Source organism: Equus caballus, chromosome 10 (assembly GCF_041296265.1).
Source record: "Equus caballus isolate H_3958 breed thoroughbred chromosome 10, TB-T2T, whole genome shotgun sequence".
NCBI lineage: Eukaryota > Metazoa > Chordata > Mammalia > Perissodactyla > Equidae > Equus > Equus caballus.
Genome location: NC_091693.1, coordinates 27,810,071 through 27,836,397, shown reverse-complemented (window position 1 = coordinate 27,836,397; position 26,327 = coordinate 27,810,071). Strand labels below are relative to the sequence as shown.

General features: G+C 42.0%; 1 protein-coding gene across 1 annotated transcript in view; it reads left to right on the top strand.

The window, feature by feature from the left end:
• LOC100062745 (zinc finger protein 814) overlaps window positions 1-26,327 on the top strand; it is a 100,756-nt gene that overhangs the window by 59,923 nt on the left and 14,506 nt on the right. The gene's annotated exons all lie outside the window — the stretch shown is intronic.

The window sequence follows — 26,327 nt, the reverse complement described above, 5'->3', positions numbered from 1 at the left end:
TATTGGCTGTCAATCGCCATAGATAAGGTTTGGGAAATTGGAATACTCACATGGGAGACTGTAGGGGGTAATGGAACAAGGACAGAGTCAAGAGTCAGAAGACCCGGGCCCATTCCCTTTCTGCCACTTGCTTGCTGTGTGACTGCGAGTGAGTTACTTAGCCCCTCTGAGCTTTGTTTCCTCATCTCCCTGGTGGAGATTATAACCTGTTCCCTGCTTACCTCACATGGGCATTATGAGAAAGGGAAGTTAATAGTTGCAAAAGTGTCAAACCAGTATTAGTTATCATTGTTGCTATAACTTTTGTTTTAAGACCTAGTGCCTGCCCTCAAGGAGTTCACAAGCTGTTTCTTGTAAGGACAAGGCATATGCGGCAATGAAAAAGACAGCCTAGACTCAGTGCCAGAGAAGTGGCATGGACAATACATGCTCCAGCAGTTGTGATCTGGGCCAGCTGGGTGAGCTTCCTGGACAAGCAGCTCGAACTGCATATTAAAGAATGAGTGGAGGGGCCAGCCCTGTGGCCGAGTGGTTAAGTTCTTGGGCTTCGCTTTGGTGGCTCAGGGTTTCGGCAGTTCAGATCCTGGGCACAGATCTAGCACTCCTCATCATGCCACGCTGAGGCAGCATCCCACATGCCACAACTAGAAGGACCCACAACTAAAATATACAACTATGTACTGGGGGTTTTGGGGAGAAGGAAAAATAAAATTTTGAAATAAAAAAAAAAGCAATGAGTGGAAACTGCTTGGGAGGCAGAGGAACAGTGAGGGGTAAGTTCAGAAAGATGGTTCAGGGCTAGTTTATGAAGGATCTTGGATGCCTGGCTAAAGAATTTGGACCAATTCGATAAGCACTACGGAGCCATTGAATGTTTTTGAGGAATCTGAGACAAGATTGGTATTCTTAGAGATTTGACGTGAAGTGTATCTGCATGCTTCTGCTGCACATAGTTTCGAGGATGATCAATGTAAGGAGAGGCTGGAGCGCTGCATGGCAGTAAAGAGCTGAAGATGTGAACTAAGGTAGGGCACTGAGGATATGTGAGGAGGAGGCAGTGAGGCTGGTGGCTTCCACACACCCAGGAGAGGTCTTCAGAGCCAGGAGCAATTCTCAGTTGCCCAGCAGGGGGTGTATGTCTAAATGGGGTAGAATGAAGTAAACTTTGCAAAGTTAATGTTCACTAAAGTACCTTCCAGGAGCTGTTCCGAGAGGTCGTGTTCCTCATGGTTGTGAAATAATGCTGCTTGGATGTAACAGTCGAGTAGCAAGAAGGTCACTGGTTTGCTTCAGTTCCCGAATCTTGTACCAGTTAAAACAAAATCAGAACATTCAGAATAAGAATTAAAATCAATGTATAAGAAAAAGAAAAGAAACTGCCAATCTGTTTTCTGTGGTGGTTATCAGTTTCACCTTTCTGCCAGGAGTGTATGAGAATTTGCATTTCTTTAGATGCTCGCCAATACTTGGTGTCATCAATCTTTTTAATTTTAGCCATTTTAATATTTTGTTCCTTGCAAAAAGATGGAGCACAGTGTCTGGTGGTCTTGTCTTTAAGAAGCAACGTTTCCTCAACTAGGATCTTCCTTGTATACCAGAGGACATGGAGGTCATGGAGGGGGTCCTGCAGCAGGAAAAGGGCTCTGTAGCCAGTCTGGGCTGTGGTGCAGGCAGTCCTGCCACCAGGGCCTTATGATTCAGCAGGCCACCTGCTGGGAAATATGCAGTGTAGGGTGTTAGCAAGTCCCATCCAGGGAATCACAGTGCAGGCTGCTGAGGCTCTGGAGGAAGTCCATGCCACTTGCAGTACAGATTTATAAATCACAGTGAAACTCGTGTTGTGTCATTGTGCCCACATAAGAACAGAAGACTGGAATATGGGGCATCAAGTCTCCATGCATCCAGAATGATCCACTGTGAGGAGAGTTCTCTTGGACCATCCAAGTCATAAGGTCAGACGGGCACTGCTGAATTCCATTGTAAGGGAGAGATGTACAGGCAGGATCGAGCCAGATCAGCTCCAGAGAACACAAGCAGGCTGCATGAGTAGGTAGGGGAGACCCCAGCACGGTAGGAACAGCTCACTGCAGTGGGTGTCCTGGGTGATCTGCACAGCCAGCTAAGGGGAGGAGAAAGCCTGAGCTTGGGTTCTGCTTGGGTCACTTTGGTTTATGAGTGAAGGTGAAGTGAGTGTAGGCTGCGTCACAGTCACGTTCAGGGTATCCCTGAAAGATAATGGAGAAGCAACATTTTTCCAACGGGTTATGCTATATTGGGCCATCCATTTTGTGTGGGAAAATCATTATCCAAAGGTGACAATATACATGGATTCCAGGATAACAGCCTGGTGAGGAAGGAAAAGTCAAGAAGATGGTTGACAAGGAGGTCTGAAGTAAAGGCATGTGGATGTGGCAATGTGCACACAGTAGGAAGATTTCTGTCTGGCTTGTTGCAGTTTACTGTAATATATCACCAACCATGATGATGACATCCATGTCAAACAATGATGACATCAATTTTCTGGCACTCCAGGCAAACTCCTGGTGCTGGGACGTTGTACTGGCTGTTTCTTCTCTTAGAGCATCTTTCCCTAGTATCCAGATCTCTCCTTGCTCTCCTTTAATTGTGCTCTGGTATCATCTCTCTACAAGAACCATGACCCCTCTGTGTCCTAGTGAAATCCTCCTGACTCCACACGCCGCCGTAACTCAGAGCTGCTCTTCCTTTATGTCTCCACAGCACCTGTCACCTTCTAATTAACTATCACATAGAATACCTTTTATATTCCATATTATATTTTGTTACTTATTGGCTACTCCCCTCACTAAAGGCTGTGAACAAAGGCTACATGAGGACACATTTCTTTCTTCACTGATGTGTAACACATATCTAGATGAGCCTCTGAACCAGATGAGATGTTTAATGTTTTTGAAGCAATGAAACAGCACAAGGCTGTAGCTTCCTTCCACTCTTCCACCTCTTTCTACTCTCACTTGATTGTTTCTTTCTCTCTAAGTTTAATTTTCCTCAGCGTTCTCATGAGTGAAAAAAAAATCTACACTTTGTAGAACCCAGAGTTTCTCATTAGCCAAGTTTCCAGCTTAGCTATGGGCTTAGCTTAACTCTTTTACACCTTAGAACACAATGTTCTCTGCTTACCTCCTAAAGGTACTGAACCGAGTTCCAATGTTGGGGTGGGTTTTCCACACACCACCAAGCAATTCTCCAATGCCAGCTGTGTGTCCTACAATTTAATTCGATTCTGACACTGTCTACCTGAAGATAGCATCAGACCCCACAGGTTAAGGGCTCAGTGTTACAAGACTGCCTTCTCTCCACTTTAGACACGAGTTGCAAGTGCAGGTTGTCCCTTGTGCTTCTCACCAACCTGTGCTTCATCTCTTGCTCTGAGCCTCTTTCAAGGTGTTAATGAAATCTTGGACTTCCCTCATTATGTAGTTCATTTATTCATTTGTTTTAAAATCACACAGGTACAGAACTAGCAGGCTGTCTGTACCACCAGGCAATAGAGCTGCATTTACTGTTAGCCTCAATTTTGCCAGAGAAGTGAAGGCACATCCTGCCCCATCAGGCCCTTAGGAATTCTGAAATTAAGGTTAAAAGCACAATTAGTTTCTAGCTTAGGAATCATCTCTGTTTCCAGCCTTTAGAGTTGCATCCCTGGTCCTGTGACCACTGCATCAAGTAGGGCGGGGGGGGGGGGGGGGTGGCGGGGGAAGTTAAGGTGATGTAGGAAAGAAAGAGAAAGAAAAGGAGCATAGCCATTTACACCAGTGTCCTTCCTTGGCCAGAATTGAAGAGTCATACCAGCACCTTCCCCACCCCTCTTCCCCAGATTCACCAGAAAAATAAATCTATCCCGTGGGGTGACACCTTTAGCCCCACTCTTGTTCATGGTGAGGTGAGCACACTCTCGTGAAGGCCTGTAAGCCAGCCCTTCATGCCTCTATTTCCCCCATTTTAGACAACCAATATTGTAATTGCCTCTTTCAATTCTCTATCCAACTAGTACTCTGAGGAGGATCTCTCTCTGCCCATTGTTGGACATTATGGGCTATTAAGTGTGTTCGTTTGAAGAGATGATGGTCAGCCATCTGTAATGGTGAAAAATTTTCTGTTCCAGTCCTTTTATTGCACTCTGAGCATTTGCATCTGCCATGGGGTAAGCAAATCCCAGTCCAGAGTCAGTGTCCATTCCTGTCAAGACCCATTTGTAGCCACCCCACCCCAGGGCTGCTGGCATCAGTCTGACTTTGGCAACTGTGATCAGGGCCTTCCCACCAGGGAATCTGCCACATAGCCATCTGCAGGCTCTGTCTCTCTTGCTGTCAGACACAGCAGCTCTTATTGGCATTTTGTGCCTCGGAGTGTGCAAGAGGACTCTGTCTAGATTCAGCCCATCTCTGCATTGCTGCAGTGCCCCCATGTCCTCTCATGTCATGAACCCAGGTGGGCACCTCAAGGGGGCACACAGGGATATCTGCTTGTTGATTCCAATCATCTTCCAAACCCAGAAGGGAGTTCTCCTGATGGGCGTGGGTATGTCCTACTTTAATGCATCCTCAAATTCCCATAGTGATTTCCATAGGGCTGTGCCCCATATGGACTTTCCTTTAGTAGGCCAGGTCTCCATTTTCCTCTTGCCTGACTAAATGGCCAGGCCATTGGTCATCACCTATGAGTCAGTAGCAACTGAAAAGTAGGGACTTTTACCACTGTTCAATTCTTCCGTCACTACTGGGGGAAAAGTATGCATGTCAGCCCACCAAGCTGATTTGTTTTTACCTTCTTCAGTCACACTGGTGTCCTTCCAAATGGGATGTTGTCCACTCATCTTGGAACTGCCATCCACAAACCAAGCAGCTCTTTGTAGAGCACTGCCTAAGTGATAGTGAATCCAGTAGGTCCTCACACAGTTCCATCCTAGAGGAGACAAGGCTCCTTGCTCATATCTCCTCCTTGCATCTCCCAGGCAGCATGATCCTATATAAACCATTTCCATTTTATGACGAGACTCTACTGGGCACTGCCATCCCGATTAGAGTGTTTCAGTTCTCTAGTCCAAAGTCTCAGTAGACTTCACTGGGAGGCACTCACAGGCTTTTGCCATAAACCCCACTATATGCTCCACAGATCTATGTCACAGAGAATTTCTTTCTCCCAGCACTCCCGCTTCTATTCCACGCTGTGTGGGCTCTGGCAATCTTACTGGATCCCATCTAGCATGTCTAATTAACATTCCTGAAGGGCTGATTTGCCTGCCTTCTGTTTACAGTACTAGGAAGGGGATGCATCCCCCAGTCAGATACAATTTCCGTCCTCTTAATACAATAGCTAAAGCATCATGTAAATGTATAGCATCTAATAATTCCCAAACATAGGGGACATTTTTAATTTTATTTCTGCTGGAAGTAAGGAAGCTACATTGCTTCCACAACATTCCAAAATCATGAGCTACTCTGAAAGTATAAATATTGGCAGTTTTGCCCCTGGGTGAAATACCAGCCCATGTAAGAGCATGTAATTCAACCTGTTGGGCCAAAATAGTCATAGGTAAAGGTGCTGCCTCAACCATGTCAAAAGGAGTTGCAATAGCACGCCCAGCACAGTGTTTGCCGTTGTCACCTTTTGAATCAGAACCTTCAGGGAACCGTGAAAAGTCAGCATTACCCAAAGGAGTTTCTTGCTGGTCATCACAAGAAATCAAGAGGTGTTCTGTCAGCATTAAGCAGTTCAGAGTGACCTCGTTGGTAACAAAGGGGAGAAGAGTAGCAGGGTTAAGGTCATTACAACATAAAAGAGTTATGTGAGGAGCAGTTAATAAAAGGATTTTGTAGAAGGTCAGGTGTCTGACTGAAATAAGTTGAGTGTGGTGAAAATTCAGGAGGGCTTCTACTGCATGAGGAACAAAGATAGTTAAAGGGGATCTCATAATTTTCCCAGTGGCCTTAACCGAAAGGGAAGTGGTAGTTATGGCTCTAAGACAAGGGGGGGTTCTCCCTGTGCCACAGGGTCTAGTTGCTGGCAATAATACCCTATGGGCCGATGGTGGTCCCTGCGTTTTTTAATGACTACCCCAAGGGCATTCCTTCCTTTTCAAATACAGCAAAGAAGAAGAGAATCTGATAATTGGGATGTCCAAGGGCAGGCAGTTTCATCAAACTCTCCTTTAAGGCCTTAAATTCTGTGTCACCCGGTTCTTCCCATAAAATTGGGTCAGAGTTGTTGTTCTTTAGTAAAACATACAGAGGTTTGGCCATAAGAGGAATCTAGTTTTGTCAATAACCAACTAGCCTGAGAAAACCTCACAGCTGGCACTTCCTTTTGGGTTTTGGGAACAATAGGACACCATGCAGCCTATCTGGATCGAGGTATAGCCCTTGTTCTGATATCAGATGCCCTAAATATTGAACCTGGGGTTGGGCAAACTGCAGTTTCTCCTTGGTGACCTTACATTCCTTTAAGGCTAAAAGCTCTAGCAAGTGAATGCTGTCTCCCTGTGAGGAGACTTGGGAGGGAGAGCAAAGAAGCAAATTGTCCACATTTTGCAACAAAGTAGAACCCCTAGGGAGCTTTATATCGTCCAGATCAGCCTTCAGGACTTGTGAGAAATAAGAACAACTCTTAGTAAAACCCAGAGGCATTACTGTCCAGGTGAATTGTTTTCCTTCCCAAATGAAGGCAAGAAGGCATTGGCTAGCTTTATCAACTGGAATACTAAAGAATGCACTGCATAAATCAATTCCAATGAAACAGTTTGATTCCAGAGGAACAGGACCAGTTCCAATGGAATGGCCTGCTTTGGAAGAGTCAGGCTGAAGAGCAGCCTGAGCACTCACAGATGAATCAAGGCCTTAACCAGGAGATGATGAAGCCTTAAAATAGAAGCCAAACAGAGACTGGAGAGCTTCAAAATGCAAAGAGAGTGGCAGCTCGGATCCAAAAGGACTTACCCTCCAACTGCAGGTTTGGCGAGGAAAGCAGTCAGCTGAATGGGCTCTTGTGGGCACCGCACCTGTTTGCTCACCAGCCTCAGGGTCATCGGGGGGGTCTTCTCTGGATCCCTGTATGGGCCACCAAAATGTTGACCTTAAACAAATAGACAGGGGGCCAGCCCCATGGCCGAGTGGTTAAATTCACGCTCCAATTCCACGGCCCAGGGATTTGCTGGTTCAGATCCTGGGCATGGACACAGCACTGCTCATTAGGCCACATTGAGGCAGCGTCCCACATGCCACAACTAGAAGAACCCACAACGAAAACATATACAACTATGTACTGGGTGGGATTTAGGGAGAAAAAGCAAGAAAAAAACAAATAGCCAGTTACTTCTCCAGCAAAAATGGGTTTATTCGAGATCAACGAAGAATTCCAGTTTGAGATCTGCAACCACAGAAAGCCATGTGTAAGTCCCCAGCAACAAGGGCTCTATAAAAACAAACTCGAGGGCCCGGCCTGGTCGCGCAGCGGTTATGTTCGCACGTTCCGCTTCTTGGCAGCCCGGGGTTCGCCAGTTCAGATCTCGGGTGCGGACATGGCACCACTTGGCAAAAGCCATGCTGTGGTAGGCGTCCCACGTATAAAATAGAGGAAGATGGCATGGATGTTAGCTCAGGGCCAGTCTTCCTCAGCAAAAAGAGGAAGATGGGCAGTAGTTAGCTCAGGGCTAATCTTCCTTAAAAAAAAAAAACACAAAAACAAACTCTATTATAGAGGCAAAGAGGAAGTCGGGATGGCTATTGTAAACAGAGTCCACCAGAGGAATTGAGATTTCGAAAGGTGGTGGCTTTTCGTTGTGACAGTCTCTTTTGGCTGAACTGTTGTTGGGCAAGAAGAGGAAGTCTTGCTTCTTCCCGTTGGGTTTTGCTATGGACACAGAGCGTGAGAGCTCTCTCTTCTGGTTTCCCAACTGCATTTTAAACAAGATTTCTGTTTATGAATTTTTTTTAAAAGATTGGCACCTGAGCTAACAGCTGTTGCCAATCTTCTTTTTCTTCTTCTTCTCCTCCCCAAACCCTACCAGTATGTAGTTGTATATTCTAGTTGTAGGTCCTTCTGGTTGTGCTAGTGGGACACCACCTCAGCATGGCCTAATGAGTGGTGCCATGTCCTCATCTAGGATCTGAACCAGCAAAACTCTGGGCTGCCGAAGCAGAGTATGCGAACTTAACCACTTGGCAACGGGGCCAGCCCCTGTTTATTAATTTTTACATCACTTAATCACAAGAAACGCAGGTACCCTGTACACAGGAATCACAACAGAAAGATGGAATGTTCTTGAACATGTATCAAAATCACCTGAAGGCTTTCAAGACACAGATTCTAGGGCCTGACCTCAAGTGCCTGATTCAGTAGGTCTGAGTTCAGGACTGAGAATGAGCATTTCCAATGAATTCCCCAGGTGACACTGATGGTGAAAGGTCCAAGGATCAGACTACGAAAACCACAGTTCTGTGATGTCCTGGCTGCCTGGTTCCAGGCCCAAGTCCACCAAGGTGGAGATTTGCAGGCTGCAAGGAGTAGATCCCGGTTTTCTCACCCACATCCCCTGAGCATCTCTGCAGTGAGAAGAGCAGTTCAATGGCCAGCTATGCTTGTGTCCCAAGCCCCTCAATGCTCATGAACCCTAAGGGACTCCACCTATCAAAGCCAGCTAGTCACCTGCTTCTTCTGCCCCAAACTTATTCCAAATATACCTCCATGGCTCAACTGCCTGCTTATCAAGCAGGACTGCTTTACTACGATGTGCAATACTATATTTTACCTCCTCACTTCTGGGCACACTTGTCTTCCTTCCATTTCATGGTTTCTACCTGTGATATTGTGATTTATAATAAGAAATATATGTGTATATATATATGTACGGTTCTTGTCCCCATTTCTGGCATGGAGCTCGTAAAACCTTTAGAATTTCCTAAGTGATAAGAGTGACAAAGGTGTCTTGATATTCATAACAAACCCATTTCAACCACACCTGAGTTTATGTTAATAAGGTGAATTTTGGAAAGCACCTAAGAATAGGTGCTGGTTGCAGGGGAACTAACAAAATGATTGGAGGTTGGAACCTTCAGTCCCACCCCTCTGACCTCCAGGTGGCTGGAGGTTGAATCAATTACTAATGGCCAATGATCTGGTCAAGCACGCCCATGTAATGAAGCCTCCATAAAAGTCCAAAAGAACGGGGTTTGGAGAGCTTCCAAGTTGGTGAACAGGTGGAGATGCTGGGAGAAGGGTGAGCTCAGAGAGAACATGGAAGCTCTATGCCCTTTCCCACAGGCCTTGCCCTATACATCTCTTCCATCTGGATGTTCTTGAGTTATAGCCTTTACTAATCAACTGGTACTGTAGCAAGTAAAATGTTTCTGTGAGTTCTGTGAGCTGTTCTACCAAATTAATCCAGCCCAAGGAGGGGATTGTGGGAACCTCTGAATCATAGCCTGTTGGTCAGAAGTGTTACTGAGCAAGGGCTCGCCACCTGATGCATACAGAAGCCCATAACCATGGCAGACGGATCTTTGAGAAAAGAAGCAGTTTATTGTGCAGTCGATTGGTAAGGAGACAGAAGGACAGGCTCTCAGCTCTGTCTCCCTGATCCAAGGTTTGCGGTAAGGTTTAAGGGACCAGGGAAGATAGGCTGGTGTGTAGAAGCACTGGCAGGATGAGTTTCAATTGGCAGATCAAAATTTTCTCGTCTGTGCATGCTCCTGACTGGATCATGGCCCCTGAAAAATAGCTTTAACATCCTGCTATTAAGATGCAGTCAGTTATGGGAGGTTAGCAGGGAAAGCAGGTGACAGGGTAAAGCTGGTATGTAAATTTAAGTCACAAGAGTTTCTAGAGATTTAGCATCATCCTCACCTTCCTGGCACAGAGAAGGAGGCACCCTTACAAATGGAGATATCTCTTATAAATGTAAATTTCCCTTACAAATGGGTAACTTCTACTAGGTATTCAGAGCTTTTCTTATGTCAGCTGTTGTTTTAATAATCATCAGCTCAAAATAGCCCTAATGCCAAAGAGGCATATTTTGGGGTAGCAAATTCTGTTCTTCGTCCTGTGGTTACAGAAGAACAGGTAACAACCTGGACTTGCAGTTGGCATCTGAACTAGGGGGCAGTCTTGTGGGACTGAAACCTTAACCTGTGGGATCTGCCGTTATCTCCAGGTTGAGGACGCCTAGCTGGTGTCAGAGAATGCTGGTGTGGAGGAAAAAAACCCCACTCCTTGGAATTGGGTGCAGAATTTTACTATCACATTCTAACTTCCTATATAATTTAGTAATTTTCTTTCCTATTATCTGCCTGTGTTCTTTGAAGAATTTAAGCTGCATGAGTACTGGAGTCTTTGTCTCTCCAGTTTCCTAATATTTCTGGTCCCGGACCAGGTGGGACCGGGGTCCTGGGTGAGACCTGGCCCATAGTGTGGGTTCTTAACCTCATGCAGGAAAGAATTCAAGAGCAGGTCAGGAGAGATTATGCAAGTTTACTGAGAGGCAAATCCAGGCTGGTTAGAAAGAAAATGAGGAAGGAAAGCAGCCTGGGCTTGATAGTGGCTCAACACAAGGTTGACATATGGGAAGCCATATTGTAGGAAAAAAACCATATTATAACTTTGAATGACTTCTGACTAACTAACTCTGCTGGATACCCACCCTCCAGGAGATCCACCTGCTCTGCAGATTTTATGAGCCCTGCTTGTACACGTACTTCCCAGCTGCAACAAGACTATAACTTCGTTCTTTTGAGTTCCTTAGGAATATGATGGCCCCAGAACAGAGAGTCTATGCTGATCGCCATCATCAATGAAAACTGAAAGATCTGGTATGGTGACTCCTGGGTCAACATTCTTAGCCTCCTCCCCTATAACCCACTGGCCTATATAAACGCTTCAAGATTCTGTGCCCCCTTATGATAGTTCTTTGGACATCAGTCATCCATCTTCCCTCTTGCTAGCAAGCTATAATAAAATGCCCTTTCTCTGCCACCATCTTGCCTCTTGACAATTGGCTTTTGTCTCCTGATGAGCAGATTGTGCCCTTTGTGCAGCAATAGAAATCTGGCGACCACGAAGGGACTATAAGTCTTGCTGGTGGCCAATTGACCTTGGATGGGTGACCTCTCAGGTAAGTCCCTGGTGGCTGCTGAGGCTCTGTTTATCTCTGGGATCTGCCCTTCCTGCTCTCCTTTGCCGAAGCTGGCTGCCTCCTAACGCTCCCTATGTGGAAAGAGAAATGGCTGCTTCTGGTGGATTGATGGGCTCACATCGGGAGTATGGTAAATCACCTTGTGAGTGCACCACTGAGAACTTTCTCCCCCCTCCATCTGGGGTCCCCTCTGTGAGAAGGAGGGACCATCTTGTTAATAGGGTGCCCTACCAGAGTGAGAAGAGGTATAACAACCTAGGAACTGATTCACTGGTGTCTGAGTTTTCTATGTCTGTGCTTGTGTCTATGTCTGTAAAGAGCTCCAGGATCAGACGTCTTTTGGGTAAGTGACCTTGTTGAAATGCACCTGTGCCTAAAATTGTCTAACATCTCATCAGGATTGTGGGTTAGAGGCCCCACTGGTGAGATTTGGCTGCTGGGTTAAAGTTCCAAGGCTAGGATTGTGGAAGATGGTATAAAGGGGTTATAGCCACTGGGGCACTCAAAAGAATCAGGTTAGAGTCCTGAGCTCTGGGTTAGAGTCCCAGATGTATTGGATTTTAGTGTCTGTTCATGCTTGTCTATGCCTGATGGTTCTATTTCTTAAAATTGGCTGTTTGGGGCTGAATTTCTCAGTGACCATAATAAACTCTCTTTAGAAATTACCTTGTTTGTTGTGGCCACCTTGGGAGAAGCTCCTTGAAACAAGGATAACTGTAAACAGCTGGCAAGATAACCTGGGGTAATTTAAAATTACAGTGGTCATTTTGGGCTCTTTTTTGAGCCTCCAAACCAAGGAACAAGCAAAAATCTTTAATCTTTAAAGAGTCAAGGGCTCCACCTTCCAACTCAAAGTTTCCAGAAGCTGTAAATGTTTACAGAGAATCACAGAATCTTACCAAGCTTGTTTTGTGTCCTGAGGGCTTGGTTTGATAATTTTCAGGTTGGGGGGGGGGTCCCAAAAATGGTCAGACAAAAATATGGTTGCACCCCATTTTGCAGTAAGAGAGAGTTGGACAGAAATGTAGGTGGCACTCCTGTTGGTGGCTGAGTCCTACCAAACTGCTGTCAGCCTCAGGGGAATTACATTGGCCATTAGAAGAAAGCCTTGGTTGGGCCTTCATTGGAAGGCTCTTGATTTCAGGGATGCTTGAAATTTTCACGATCTGATTCTAGCTGCAGCATAAATATACTTTTGACCAGTGATGTATAAATTCTGAAATAATGGGAAACGCTCATTCCATGCCCACCTGTAGCCCGTTAGGCTACATTCTCCTGAATTGGATGACTTTTAGCTATAAGTAAGTAGTATGAGCTACAGAGTACTCATTGTATTGACACTTCTACTCCCAGAGACAGTCGTTATTTTTTCTTGTCTCTTTTTTGTGTGTGTCTCTTTTTTGTTTTGTGTCTCTTTTTTGTCTGTCATAAAAAGGGAAAACCATAGAGCAAGATGAGACACTCCATCAGCCTGTTGTCTGGGTGGGCCTCAGTGGGCTTTGCTGTAGGGCCTGCCTATGGAATATGCACAGAAGGGGGAAGCTGTTGCTAAGGGCGTCTTGGAAGCCAAAGGACTGCAATATTGGTGGGTGTGGGTTGAGCAGTTAAGAGCCATTAGGGCACTTGCCACCTGAAGAAGTCTCCTGTGAAAGAATGAGTTCGTCACAGAACAGGGTATATGACACAGGTCCCCCCACCAACTTCAAGAAAATGTCCGTGCAATGATGAGGTATTCTGTAAAACATACGCAATCCCCAACCCTGTGGCACCTCCTTCCTAGGTATTAGTCTGGCTCCGAGAGACCCAAAGCGTAGCTAAAACTGTTGATGTGTATATAAGATGAGGCTTTGTTTTTTGTTTTTTTTTTTTTTTGGTCTGGTGCTATGTCTTGAGAGCTTGGCTTTGTGACCTCTCTGGTCTTGAGGGGTCCCAGTGAAACCTGCAGAAAGTTAGCCATTGATGATTAAGTAACTAGGAACTAAAGTGTTTTTTCCTTTTTGCAGTTACTGATTGTAGCTTTTAGCTGTTTAACCCACCCATTGTTAATTGTGCTGTTTAGGCAATATGCTATCTGACTCCCACTAGCCTCCTATAGATAACACCTCCCTGGAGCCTGGGTCACTATGATAATGGGTGTGGGAGCTGTTCTTCAGGAATTAGAACTCCTTGTCCACTTCAGGCCGGTTGAGACCACCAACTCATCAACTGGGCCCGAGGAGATGTCCAATAAGTGACCTTTTGATGTCAAGAGGCTAAAAACTCCACCCTCAGGTCCTGCTAATGCCGCCACTTTGTGAAAATGGGTCCTATGAAGAGGTATGAAGTCTGACTATGCTTGTGCAGATCATCAATTACCTCACTTCTCCTCACCTCCAATCACGTCTCTCCGCAATTCAGACCACCTTTCCCCTATCCCATAAATATCCCTGAGTCCCTGTTTTCAGGGATGCAGATTGAGACTCATGCTCTCACTTCTTCGCATGGCTGCCTTGTGACTAAACCCTCTCTCTGCTGCAATCTCGTCATCTTGGTGTTTGGCTTTCTGGGTGGTGGGCACAAATGAACCTGGTTCATTAACACTGGTCCATCAGGGGCCTTTGTCTTCTCAACCTTTGTTGCTTGTCAGTGCACTACCACCTGTGCAGCAGAAGCCTTTGCTTTCTTGGACTGTTTTTGGGAGTGAATGCTCTGGATCTGGCGAGGGCTATTCCTTTTGCACTGTCTTGTGGGGATGCCTCTTGCATCCATTGTTAAGCCATAAATGCTTGTAGACATTGGAACGTTAAAAACTGATAAGGCTGGCCGGCCCCATGGCTGAGTGGTTAAGTTCACATGCTCTGCTTCGGCAGCCCAGGGTTTTGCCGGTTTGGATCCTGGGTGTGGACATGGCACCACTCATCAAGCCATGCTGAGGCGGCATCAACATGCCACAACTAGAAGGACCCACAACTAAAAATATACAACTATGTACCGGGGGGGCTTTGGGAGAAAAAGGAAAAATAAAATCTTTTAAAAAAAACTGATAAGGCAAATATGACCCAGAATCTCCATCTTGCAGCAAACTTGAGTGGTTTCCCTGTGCCGTTGTGACGTATTGGACAGGTAGATCAAATTCTAATGTCATTTAAGTTACAACCCAATTTCTGAGAAATTAAGAGCAATTATGCTTAAAAAATATCCTTGCAAGACTGGAAATGCAGCTCTAGAGGCAGTTCAAGTTCAACCCATTTCCCTTATCTGAAAGAGCTTGCAAATCCTCTAGGGAATATCTAGCCCATTAATTTCTAAGACTGAAGGGGAAAAAAAAGGAAAAAACAAGAAAAACAGCCAGAAGAGTGCCCTTGCCAATAATCTAGCATCTTGAGTGTCTCCCCACAAATATTAGAAAAGAAGTCTTAAAACAAAATTTGGATTCATAACTAGGGAGCATTTTACCCAATTCATGGCAGTAATTTTAAAACAACAGCTGTTTAGTCTCTGTGTATGTGTGTCTATATGTGTATGTCACATGTACGTGATATTTTTACCTCTGGATGGTATGGGCAAAATTTAAGAGCTCTGTTTAATTGGCTTAAGTTAAGCACATACCTAAATTATTTCTAAATGGAAGAGAAGTTAACCCAAATGTCTTTTAAATTACATGATATAAATTAATCTTTGGTAACGGAAAGCTTATTTTAGTTTGTTGGTTTGATTAAAATGGACATGTTTTCAGAGTCATCAGCACTGGATATTATGCAGACGTGCAGCCTTTATTGGTCAAATAAGCTGAGGTTATCTCTACTGAAAACTGGTTAGCAAACACAATAACTTAAAATGATGGCTAATTTGTCTAATGTCTCATGAAGTTGTGTAGGCAGTCTAAGTAATTGCTGGAAGCAAGTAAACTGAATAAATGTAAAAAAGGTAAATTTTGGGGGGAACTTTTTAACAATGATTATGCATTATGATGTATGTACTTAAAACAACTTAAGACTATGGCTAACTGCTTTAGTGTCTCATGAAGTTTTTGTCAGTAACCTAAATATGATTGTTACAAATAAATTGTCTAGATGTAAGTGAGATAAGAGTTTATAGACAAACTTTTTAAAAAATTCTTTTTTATTTGAGTTCATAATAGTTTACATCATTGTGAAATTTCCATTGTACATTATTTCTTTTCTGTCACCACATAGGTGCTCCCCTTCAACCCCTGTGCCCACCCCCCACACCCCTTCCACTAGTAACCACTGAACTGTTTTCTTTGTCCATGTGCTTGTTTATATTCCACATATGAGTGAAATCATCTGGTGTTTGTCTTTCTCAGTCTGGCTTATTTTGCTTAGCATAATTCCCTCCAGGTCTTTCCATGTTGTTGCAAATGGGATGAATTTGTCTTTTTTTCTGGCTGAGTAGTATTCCATTGTATGTATATACCACATCTTCTTTATCCAATCATCAGTCGATGGGCACTTGGATTGTTTCCATGTCTTGTCTATTGTGAACAGTGCTGCAATGAACATAGGGGTGCATATTTTATTTTGGATTGTTGATTTCAAGTTGTTTGGGTAGATACCCAGTAGTGGGATAGCTGGGTCATATGGTAGTTCTATTTTCAGTTTTTTGAGGAATCTTCATACTGTTTTCCATAGTGGCTGCACCAGTTTGCATTCCCACCAGCAGTATATAAGAGTTCCCTTTTCTCCACACCCTCTCCAACATCTGTTATTTTTAGTCTTAGTGATTATAGCCATTTTAACAGGTGTAAGGTGGTACCTTAGGGTAGTTTTGAGTTGCATTTCGCTGATGATCAGTGATGTTGAACATCTTTTCATGTGTTTATTGGCCATCTGCATATCTTCTTTGGAAAAATGTCTGTTCAGATCCTCTGCCCATTTTTTGATCAGGCTGTTCGTGTTTTTGTTGTTCAGTTGAGTTCCTTGTATATTATGGAGATTAACCCCTTATTGGATATATAATTTGCAAAAATTTTGTCCCAATTAGTGGGTTGTCTTTCGGTTTTGATCCTACTTTCTCTTGTCTTGCAGATGCTCATTAGTCTGTTGAACTCCCACTTGTTTATTTTTTCTTTTCTTTCCTTTGTCTGAGAAGACGTGGTATTTGTAAAGATCCTTTTAAGTTTGATGTCAAAGAGTGTACTACCTATGTTATCTTCCAGGAGTTTTATAATTTCAGGACTTATCTTCAAGTCTTTGATCCATTTTGAGTTTATTTTTGTGTATGGCATGAGATAATGGTCTACTTTCATTCTTTTGCATGTGGCTGTCCAGTTTTCCTAACACCATTTATTGAAGAGATTGTCTTTTCTCCATTGTGTGTTCTTGGCACCTTTGCTGAAGATTAGCTGTCTGTAGATGTGTGGTTTTATTTCTGGGCTTTCAGTTCTGTTCCATTGATCTGTGTGCCTGTTTTTGTGCCATTACCCTGCTGTTTTGATCACTATGGCTTTGTAGTACATTTTGAAGTCAGGCATTGTGATGCCTCCGGCTTTATTCTCTTTTCTCAGCATTCTTTTAGCAATTTGGGATCTTTGGTTGCCCCATATGAATTTTAGGATTCTTTGCTCTATTTCCATGAAGAATGTCATTGGGATTCTGATTGAGATTGCATTGAATCTGTAGATTGCTTTGGGTAGTATGGACATTTTAGCTATGTTTATTCTTCAAATCCATGTGCATGGAATCTCTTTCCATCTCTTTATATCATTATCTATTTCTTTGAATAATGTCTTATAGTTTTCATTGTCTAAGTCCTTCGCCTCCTTCGTTAAATTTATTCCTAGGTACTTTATTCTTTTTTTGCAACTGTAAATGGAATTGTATTCTTGAATTCTCTTTCTGTAAGTTCGTTATTAGAGTGCAGAAATGCAACTTATTTTTGTAAGTCGATTTTGTACCCCACAACTTTATTGTAGTTGTTAATTATTTCTAATAGTTTTCTGATGGATTCTTTAGGGCTTTCTGTATATAAGATCACGTCTTCTGCAAACAATGAGAGTTTCACTTCTTCACTCCCTATTTTGATTCCTTTTATTCCTTTCTCTTGCCTAATTTTTCCGGCCCAAACCTCCAGTACTATGTTGAATAAGAGTGGTGATGGTGGGCATCCTTGTCTTGTTCCTGTTCTCAGAGGGATGTTGTTCAGTTTTTCCCCATTGAGTCTGATGTTGGCTGTGGGTTTCTCATATATGGTCTTTATTGTGTTGAGATAATTTCCTTCCATCTCCATTTTGTTAAGAGTTTTTATCGTGAGTGGCTACTGGATCTTGTCAAATGCTTTCTTTGCATCTATTGAGGTGATCACATGGTTTTTATTCCTCATTTTGTTAATGTGGTGTATCACATCGATTGATTTGTGCACGTTGAACCAGCCCTGTGTCCCTGGAATAAATCCCACTTGATCATGATGTATGATCTTTTTGATGTATTGCCAATGTATATTTTGACGTATTGATGTATATTTGGGTTGCCATCATTTTGTTGAGGATTTTTGCATCTATGTTCATCAGCAATATTGGCCTGTAGTTTTCAGTTTTATGTTGTCCTTGTCAGGCTTTGATATCAGAGTGATGTTGGCCTCATAGAATGTGTTAGGATGTGTACCATCTTCCCTAATTTTTGGAGTAGCTTGAGAAGGATAGGTGTTAAATCCTCTCTGAAGTTTGGTAGAATTCCCCAGGGAAGCCATCTGGTCCTGGGCTTTTATTCTTTGGGATGGTTTTTATTACTGTTTCAATCTCTTTACTTGTGATTTGTCATTCAGATTCTGTATTTCTTCTTGATTCAGCTTTGGGAGATTGTATGAGTCTAAGAATTCATCCATTTTCTCTAGATTGTCCATTTTGTTGGCATATAGTTTTTCATAGTATTCTCTTATAATCCATTGTGGTATCCATTGTTATTTCTCTCTTTCATTTCTAATTTTATTTATCTGAGCTTTCTCTCTCTCTTTCTTTGTAAGACTGGGTAGATGTTTGTTGATTTTATTTATCTTCTCAAAGAACCAGCTCTTTATTTCATTGATCCTTTCTATTGCCTTTTTTGTTTCTATAGCATTAATTTCTACTCTGATTTTTATTATTTCTCTCCTTCTACTGACTTTGGGCTTTGTTTGTTCTTCTTTTTCTAATTCACTTAGGTGTAGTTTGAGATTGCTTATTTGGGTTTTTTCTTGTTTGTTAAGGTGAGCCTGTATTTCAATGAATTTCCCTCTTAATATGGCTTTTGCTGCATCCCATACGAGTTGGAGTGGTGTGTTTTCATTTTCATTTGTCTCCAGATATTTTTTATTTCTCCTTTAATTTATTCAACAATCCATTGCTCATTCAATAGCATGTTGTTTAGTCTCCACATCTTTGTCCTTTTCTCAGCTATTTTCTTGTAATTAATTTTTAGCTTTATAGCATTGTGATTGGAAAAGATGCTTATTATTATTTCAATCTTCTTAAATTTATTAGGCTTGCCTTGTTTCCCAGCAAGTGGTCTATTCTTGAGAATGTTCCATGCACACTTGAGAAGAATGTGTATTCTGCTGTTTTTGAATGGAGTGTTCTATATATGTGTAAGTCCATCTGGTCTAGCTTTTCATTTAATTCCACTGCATCCTTGTTGATTTTCTGTCTGGATGATCTGTCCATTGATGTGAGTGAAGTTTTGAGGTCCCCTACTATTTTTGTGTTATTATTAAATCTTCTTTTAAGTTTGTCAATAGTTGCTTTATGTATTTTGGTGCTCATGTGTTGGGTGCATAGATATTTATAAGTGTTATTTCTTCTTGATGGAATGTCCCTTTGATCATTATATACTGCCCCTCTTTGTCTCTCTTTACCTGTCTTATCTTGAAGTCTACTTTGTCTGATATAAGTATTGCAACATTTGCTTTCTTTTTTTGCCATTACCTTGGAGTATCATCTTCCATCCCTTCACTCTGAGCCTGTGTTTGTCATTGGGGCTGAGATGTGTTTCCTGGAGGCAGCATATTGTTAGGTCTTGTTCTTTAATCCATTGCACCACTCTGTGTCTTTTTTTTTTTTTTGGAGAATTCAATTCGTTTATATTTAGGGTGATTATCAACATATGAGGTCTTAATGCTGCCATTTTGTCACTCATTTTCCAGTTCTCTTGCATTTCCTTTGTTTCTTGTCCTGTGTATTTTGGCCTACCAATCAAGTAACGTAGTTTTTTATGTTGTGTTTCTTTGTTTTCTTATTATTTATTATTTGTGCCTCTGTTTTGCTTTTTTGTTTAGTGGTTACCCTGAGGTTTGTATTTAAGATCATGTAGACAAGATAGTCCCTTTTCTGATGGTCTCTAATTTCCTTAGACTAAACGGATTCAATCCCTTTCCTCTTCCCCTCCTAAGTTGTTTTCTCACATCTTATTCCATCTTATGTTATGAGTTTGTGGTTAAAATGACAAGATTATTTTTGTTTTTAGAGTTTTCCTTCCCTTTGTCCTTAATGCTATATTTGAGTATTTGCTATCCTGCTCTGATTCTGTCTACCTGTTTAACTCCTTACTCCAATCTTTGTAACCTTTTTCTTCCCTTTTGTATGAGTGCCTTCTTGAGGATTTCTTGTAGGGGGGAGTCTTGTGGCTATGAACTCCCTTAATTTATGTTTGTCTGGGGAAGTTTTTATTTCCCCATTATATCTGAAGGATATTTTCGCTGGATAGAGCATTCTTGGCTGAAAGTTGTTGTCCTTCAATGATTTGAATATGTCATTCCAGTCTCTCCTAGCCTGTAAGGTTTCTGCAGAGAAATCCGCTGAAAGCCTGATGATGGTTCCTTTGTAGGTTATTTTCTTCTCCCTTGCTGCCCTTAGTATTCTTTCTTTGTCATTCAGTTTTGCCAGTTTCACTACTATATGCCTTGCAGTAGGTCTTTTTACATTGACATATTTAGGAGGTCTGGCAGCCTCTTCCACATGGATTTCCTTCCCCAGGTTTTGGAAGTTCTCTGCCATTATTTCTTTGAACAAGCTTTCTACCCCACTCTCCTTCTCTTCTCCTTCTTGAATACCTATAAGTCTTATGTTGCATTTCCTAATTGAGTCAGATTTTTCTCGGAGACTTTCTTCATTTCTTTTCAGTCCTAATTCTCTCTCCTCCTCTATATAGAGCATTTCAATATGTCTATCTTCAATTATGCCGATACACTCCTTTATGGTGTCTGCTCGAGCATTCAGGGAATCCATATTTTGTTTTATGTCTTCCATTGTCTCTTTCATCTCTAGTATTTCTGATTGATTCTTCTTTATAGTTTCAATCTCTTTTGTGAAGTAGCTCCTGAACTCATTAAATTGTTTCACTACATTCTGTCTTACCTTGTTGAGTTTTTTGATGACAGCTGTTTTGAATTCTTTGTCACTTAGATCACATATTTCTGCACCCTCAGGACTGATTTCTGGGTACTTGTCATTTTCTTTCTGGTCTGGAGATCTAATATAGTGTTTGATATTGCAAGAGGCTCTGTTTTTTTTGCATCCTGGTGTTATTATATTTCAGTTACCACCTATTGCCATTGGGTGGGGCTCAAGAGCCCCATATTCTGATCCCTCTTCCTTCAGCCAAAATCCTAGGGGTTGGAGCTGTGCTGAGGGAGTCGGGGGAGGGGTGCTTTATTCTGCATGCTCTCAGGGTTTTCTCCTTCTGCTCTCGCTATCTGCTCTCCTGATGTGTTGGCTTGATGAGGTCACCCCCCAACTCCCACAAAAGCTTTTACCCTGGTAGAGGGCATCCCTCTAGGCTGCAAGGTGGGCCCTAGGGAGTCCTTGATGTTCCCATGAATGAATGCCCCCCCACGCCTTCCCTCTAGGAGGCCTCTTGCAGTCCCAATCACAGTCTTTAAGGGACAGAGTGAAGATTTTTCTTACCCTGCTCCACCTCCGAGGGGAGCTCCAGCCTCTCCACCCTCTGTCGTATGGCTGCATGGATCTCTCTGACGTTTTGTGTGTTGAGTTTGGACGTCCTCTCTTGGAGTACGGATTATTGGAGGGGGAAGATTTCTGCGAGACCTGACTCCACCATGATGCTGACGTCACTCCCTGCAGATAAACTTTTAGCAATAACTATAGTTTATGACATAAGTAGTTAAAATAGCTTCCACAATCTCTTTGGTAACTTGAAACACTGAAATTTTGTTAGGTTAAACTGAATGATAAAAATTCGTTGAGTATCTAGATCATTTCCAAATAAGATAGACTACTAGACATTAATTATTAAGTCTGGTTTATCTACTTTTGGCTTCTTATTACAGAGAAACTAATAATGTTTGGGTCTATTAGTAAACATGTCTTATATTTTATTAAAGGTTGTTCTATGAAGTAGCATGTTTCTAAGAATTATTTAAAAGTGTTTATGAACTTGCCAAGCTGCAGAATATTAGTATAAAGGACAGTTCATAATTGCTTTTTAGTTTTTACTAGGGTCTGTAAGGGTTAAAAATTCTAATTAATATATGAAATTAAAGCTACTAAAAATTAGTGAGGAAAACATCTTTGTGTTCGAGGAAAGTAAGATAGATGTTTTCAATAGAGAACATACAAAGAATAGAGATTTTCTTGTTTTGAAATATATATATATTTGAAATATATATATATATTCAAATCCTGAATGAAGTCTTTCTTTTGACCTGGAAGAAGGAAAAATTTTTTTTCTCTTTGAGAATTTTAGGAGGGTCCCTGGGACTTCTCAAAGAAATTTGTTTTCGCTCTCCTCCTACAAGGAGGAAGCTACTAAACTTATTAGACTTACTTGATATGTTAAATTACATGGGAAGCATTGTGAAACAAGTGACGATAAGCCATCTTAGGTAGTATAATGTTGGTAAATGATATAAATGTTTTAAAAATTATATAACATTCCTAAAATTCTTGCCTGTTCTGCTTGTCAGCATAATTCTGGTTATTATCTTGAAGTGTTGTAAGTCACAGAAATAGCCAAGTTCCTTTGTCAATTGCCCTTTTGAGTATTCTGTCATTTGCAGATAGTTGCTCTTTTACTCTGATGTTTTTGCAAAATGTATTTCATCTTCACAGAAATTCATGGGAAGGATTCTGATACTAGAATACATGTTTCTGATAAACTTTCAGATCATAAAACTGAACTGTGTAAGAAATTATAGAACTCAGAGAAACTGATGACTTCATGAAACTGCTGACGGAATATTAAGATCAAGAATCAATTACACATGACTGAATGAACTGATGACAATGATTATAATTTTTATGGCTTTTGTTTGAAATATTGATTTTTAAAATGTTTGTGTTTTTTTCAGATTTAAGGAAATTTTTTTCTCTTTTCTCCCAAGCTAACTATGACTCATAGCAATTTGGTAAATTATACCTTTGTAAGCAGGATTGAAACATTTATCTTTTTCTCCCTACCTGATCCTTCCAGAATTTGGAAACTTAGTGAATATTGTTTTCATGGCAATACAGTTATTTGCATAAGTTCAATAAGAATCTGTTCTCCTTATAACAGGACAGAATTGGAAACATTGGTTATATTACCAAGGCTTTGACTGGAATGTCATATTTGAGAGGAACATACAGACTGAGGTACGACAAGACAGCTTTTGAGGAATAAAGATTGACTTTCTGGGATAAAGCCACTTGGAAATACTGGTCTGGTACCTTGTTTACAGCGTTCCCAGCAACTGGGTAAGTAAGGAAGGTCACTTCTCTGGCAGGTGCCTGGAACCTTGAAATATTTTGGGGAACCTCAAGAGAAGAGAGTTATTCACCCAAATCTAAGGTTTTGCAGGTGAAGCCTGATGACAAATCCTTGGCTTGGCTTCTCTGGCCTCAAGAGGCCTTTAAGTTCAGTCTGAGAGTCTTTATTAAAAGTTACAGCAAAGCAGATTTTAAAGAGCCTATATGATGAATGGCTATTCTTGCTGAACTTATGTAACTAACTGAATTGAGTTTTATTGAAACCAGAGTTATTTTGCAAACCAATGAGTCTTAATTGGCTATCTTTGGTAAAAATGAGGGTGATTTTAGAGAGAAAAATTATGTTTCAGTAGAAACTATGGTACACATTCATGGATATTAGATTCTAGTTCTGTTAATTGTCTGTAAGGTTTTTGTTTTATGTCTATTAACAAGACTGGATCCTGAATTCTCCTAGTCTCTTGAAATATCTGGCTACAAATTTCCAAACTAACGTTTTCAACTTTTTCCCATCATTTTCACTTGGAATCACCGAGAACTGAATTTGCCCTTTTTTCTGAAGCCTTGCATACTGAAGCTGGAGGACTTGATATAAACATAAGAGAGATTCATGTCTGTTACTGTGTAAGATACCTGAATATGCAATGACATCATCAGAGACATTTCAAAGTGAAAAAGATGCTTTAACTCAGACATCTAGAAATCTTCTTGACCAGCTGCCCCCTGGGCTCAGGAACTGGTTTATAATTTACTCCCACCATTAATCTTGTTTTTCTTTTTGTCTCTCTAGAAATGCTTCTTATTAAATACCTGGTTAATTGCTTACACACTATATACCTAAATTTGGGAGCCCATCTGCATTACCATCTTACTAAGAGACTGGTTCAGTGGAAGAGAACAACCTATGCCCCTCATCAACAGGATGTCTCTCTTCTTTTAGAAGTGAAAAACAAAAAGGGGGAATTGTTTCTGGCTCAACACAAGGTTGGCATATGGGAAGCCATATTGTAGGAAAAAACCCATATTGTAACTTTGAATGACCTCTGACTAACTAAACCAGCTGGATATGCATCCTCTAGGAGATTCACCTACTCTGTAAATTTTATGACCCCTGCTTGTGCTTATACCTCCCAGATGTGATAAGACAATAACTTCATTCTTTTGAGTTCCTTAGGAATGTGATGACCCCTGAACAGAGAGTCTATGCTGATAGCCATCATCAATGAAAACTGAAGGATCTGGTGTGGTGACTCCTGGGTCAACATTGATAACCCCCTCCCCTATAACCCACTGGCCTATATAACTGCTTCAAGAATCTGTGCCTCCCTTCAGATGTTTCTTTTGGACGTTAGTCAGCCATCTTCCCTCTTGCTAGCAAGCTGTAATAAAATGCCCTCTCTCTGCCACCATCTTGCTTCTTTTTTTTTTTTTAAGATTTTATTTTTCCTTTTTCTTCCCAAAGCCCCCCAGTACATAGTTCTGTATTTTTAGTTGTGGGTCCTACTAGTTGTGGCATGTGGGATGCCACCTCAGCATGGCTTGATGAGTGGTGCCATGTCCGCGCCCAGGATCTGAACTGGCGAAACCCTGGGCCACTGAAGCAGAGCGCATGAACTTAACCACTTGGCCATGGGGCTGGACCCCCATCTTGCCTCTTGACACCTGGCTTTTTCTCCTGGTGAGCAGATCATGCCCTTTGTGCAGTTATAGGCTGACCCAGTGGAAACTGACTGGCCAGCCCTAAGTGGGGGCCTGAGGTGCTGATTTATAGTTGTTGAAGTGGGGAATGGTCAGTTTGAAGCAGGGAGTTGGATTGGCAGCTGGGGACTGGTCAAGCTCCAGGCTAGGCAGCCATCTTCTGCAGGCCAGGTGGCAAGCTGGTGACCAGACCAATGATTGGCTAGGCAAGGGGAGGGAGATTTTTAAGAAAAGGGAGAGGGATTTTCAGGCAAGGGGAGGGAGGTGTTCTCAGAGCATGGAGTTCTTGTAACTTGTGAGTCTTGGGTCAATGGTTAATCCCAGATGGTGGGTGACAGCTGCATCTTACTGCTGCTCAAGAGACAGTTTTTGTTCTGCCTTTTCCCTGGCTCATTTCCACCCACCTAAAAAAGTGCCCGCAACTGAGTATTTGCTCAATGAACATTTGTAGAGCTGTGAATAAACAGCACACTCAGTTTCTTGTTCATTTTTACTAATCTGGCTACTATAAATGTCCACTTCAACTCTTCCCTCCAAGCTGGCCTTGCTTAATGCTTTCAAAAATCATAGCCCTGGTAAAAATATCTAATGTTTTCACTTTCCTCAGCATCCCCTGATATTTCCCCCAGAGCTATTTCTGATCTATCCTTGAACAACTTGTAACTGCAGGCCCTCCAGAACTAGTTCAATGGACCCCATCTCTTATCAACAGAGTGATTAAGAATTGTCTTTCAGAAAACGGGCAGAGTCACATAGCCAGAGCATCTGCAGAAGAAATCATGACCTGAAATGACCAAGGAACCAAAGATCCCCCTCCACATGGAGCCCAAGGACCAGGACATGACCAGAACTTGAAAGCTGGACTCTTATCAGAAGTGAGGGGTCCCTCATTCAGGAAGATCTGGTGTTAAAATTCCTTCCCCATGTCATCATAAATGTTTAGAACCTCATCATAAATGTTTAGAACCCTGTTGTAAATGTTTAAAGCCTTACCATAAATGTTTGGAGCCCACCAATCAAAATCTGTCCTGCCAGCATTTCTGCGTGCCCGCCTGTTTTTCCTAACCTCTTAAATTTTGCCCCAAATCCTGACTGGGGAGACAGACCTGAGGGCACAGCTTGGTCTCTCTAAGGATGAATCTCACAAAATAAAGTTGATTTCTTCCCCAAAAGCTGATGCTGTAATTAATTGGCTGTTTATGCACATCGGGCCAGAGAACCCCAATTTTTTGGAGTAACAAACTGCATAAACATTACTACTAGTTTTCTGAAATTTGCATTTCAAAACAGTTTTTCTGAAATAATCTCAATTCCCCACGCAGAACTATACCTGCAATCACTGGAAAATGATAACCACTTATCAGCAAGGAAAAGAGATCATGGGGTTCCGATGTTCCTTTTGAGGACGTGCTGAGATAGCAAAAGTTGCAACCACTGACCCAAACCAAAAGAGAGTTAAGATGGTCTCCATTTGAGAAAAGTCAATTTGCTAAATGGAATTGAGTATGTCTTAGGATATGGAGTAAGAAATATTACACGGGTACAACAGAGTTCCTCAATAAGTAGAACACAATCACTATCAGGCAAGGCAGACGTTTTCTGTGAGAACCAGGGGCAGAGCTCCTGCTTGTCCACCTTTTTCAGGGCAGCTTAACATCCCTCTTCTTCCCCTTTCAACGGACTCAGAGTCTCTTCTTTTGTTCCTAGTCAATCATAGTGAAACTCACAAACTGGTTAATGTCTCAGGCTATATGCATCTGAAGAGGAATAACATAATGCCTCCAGCTATGC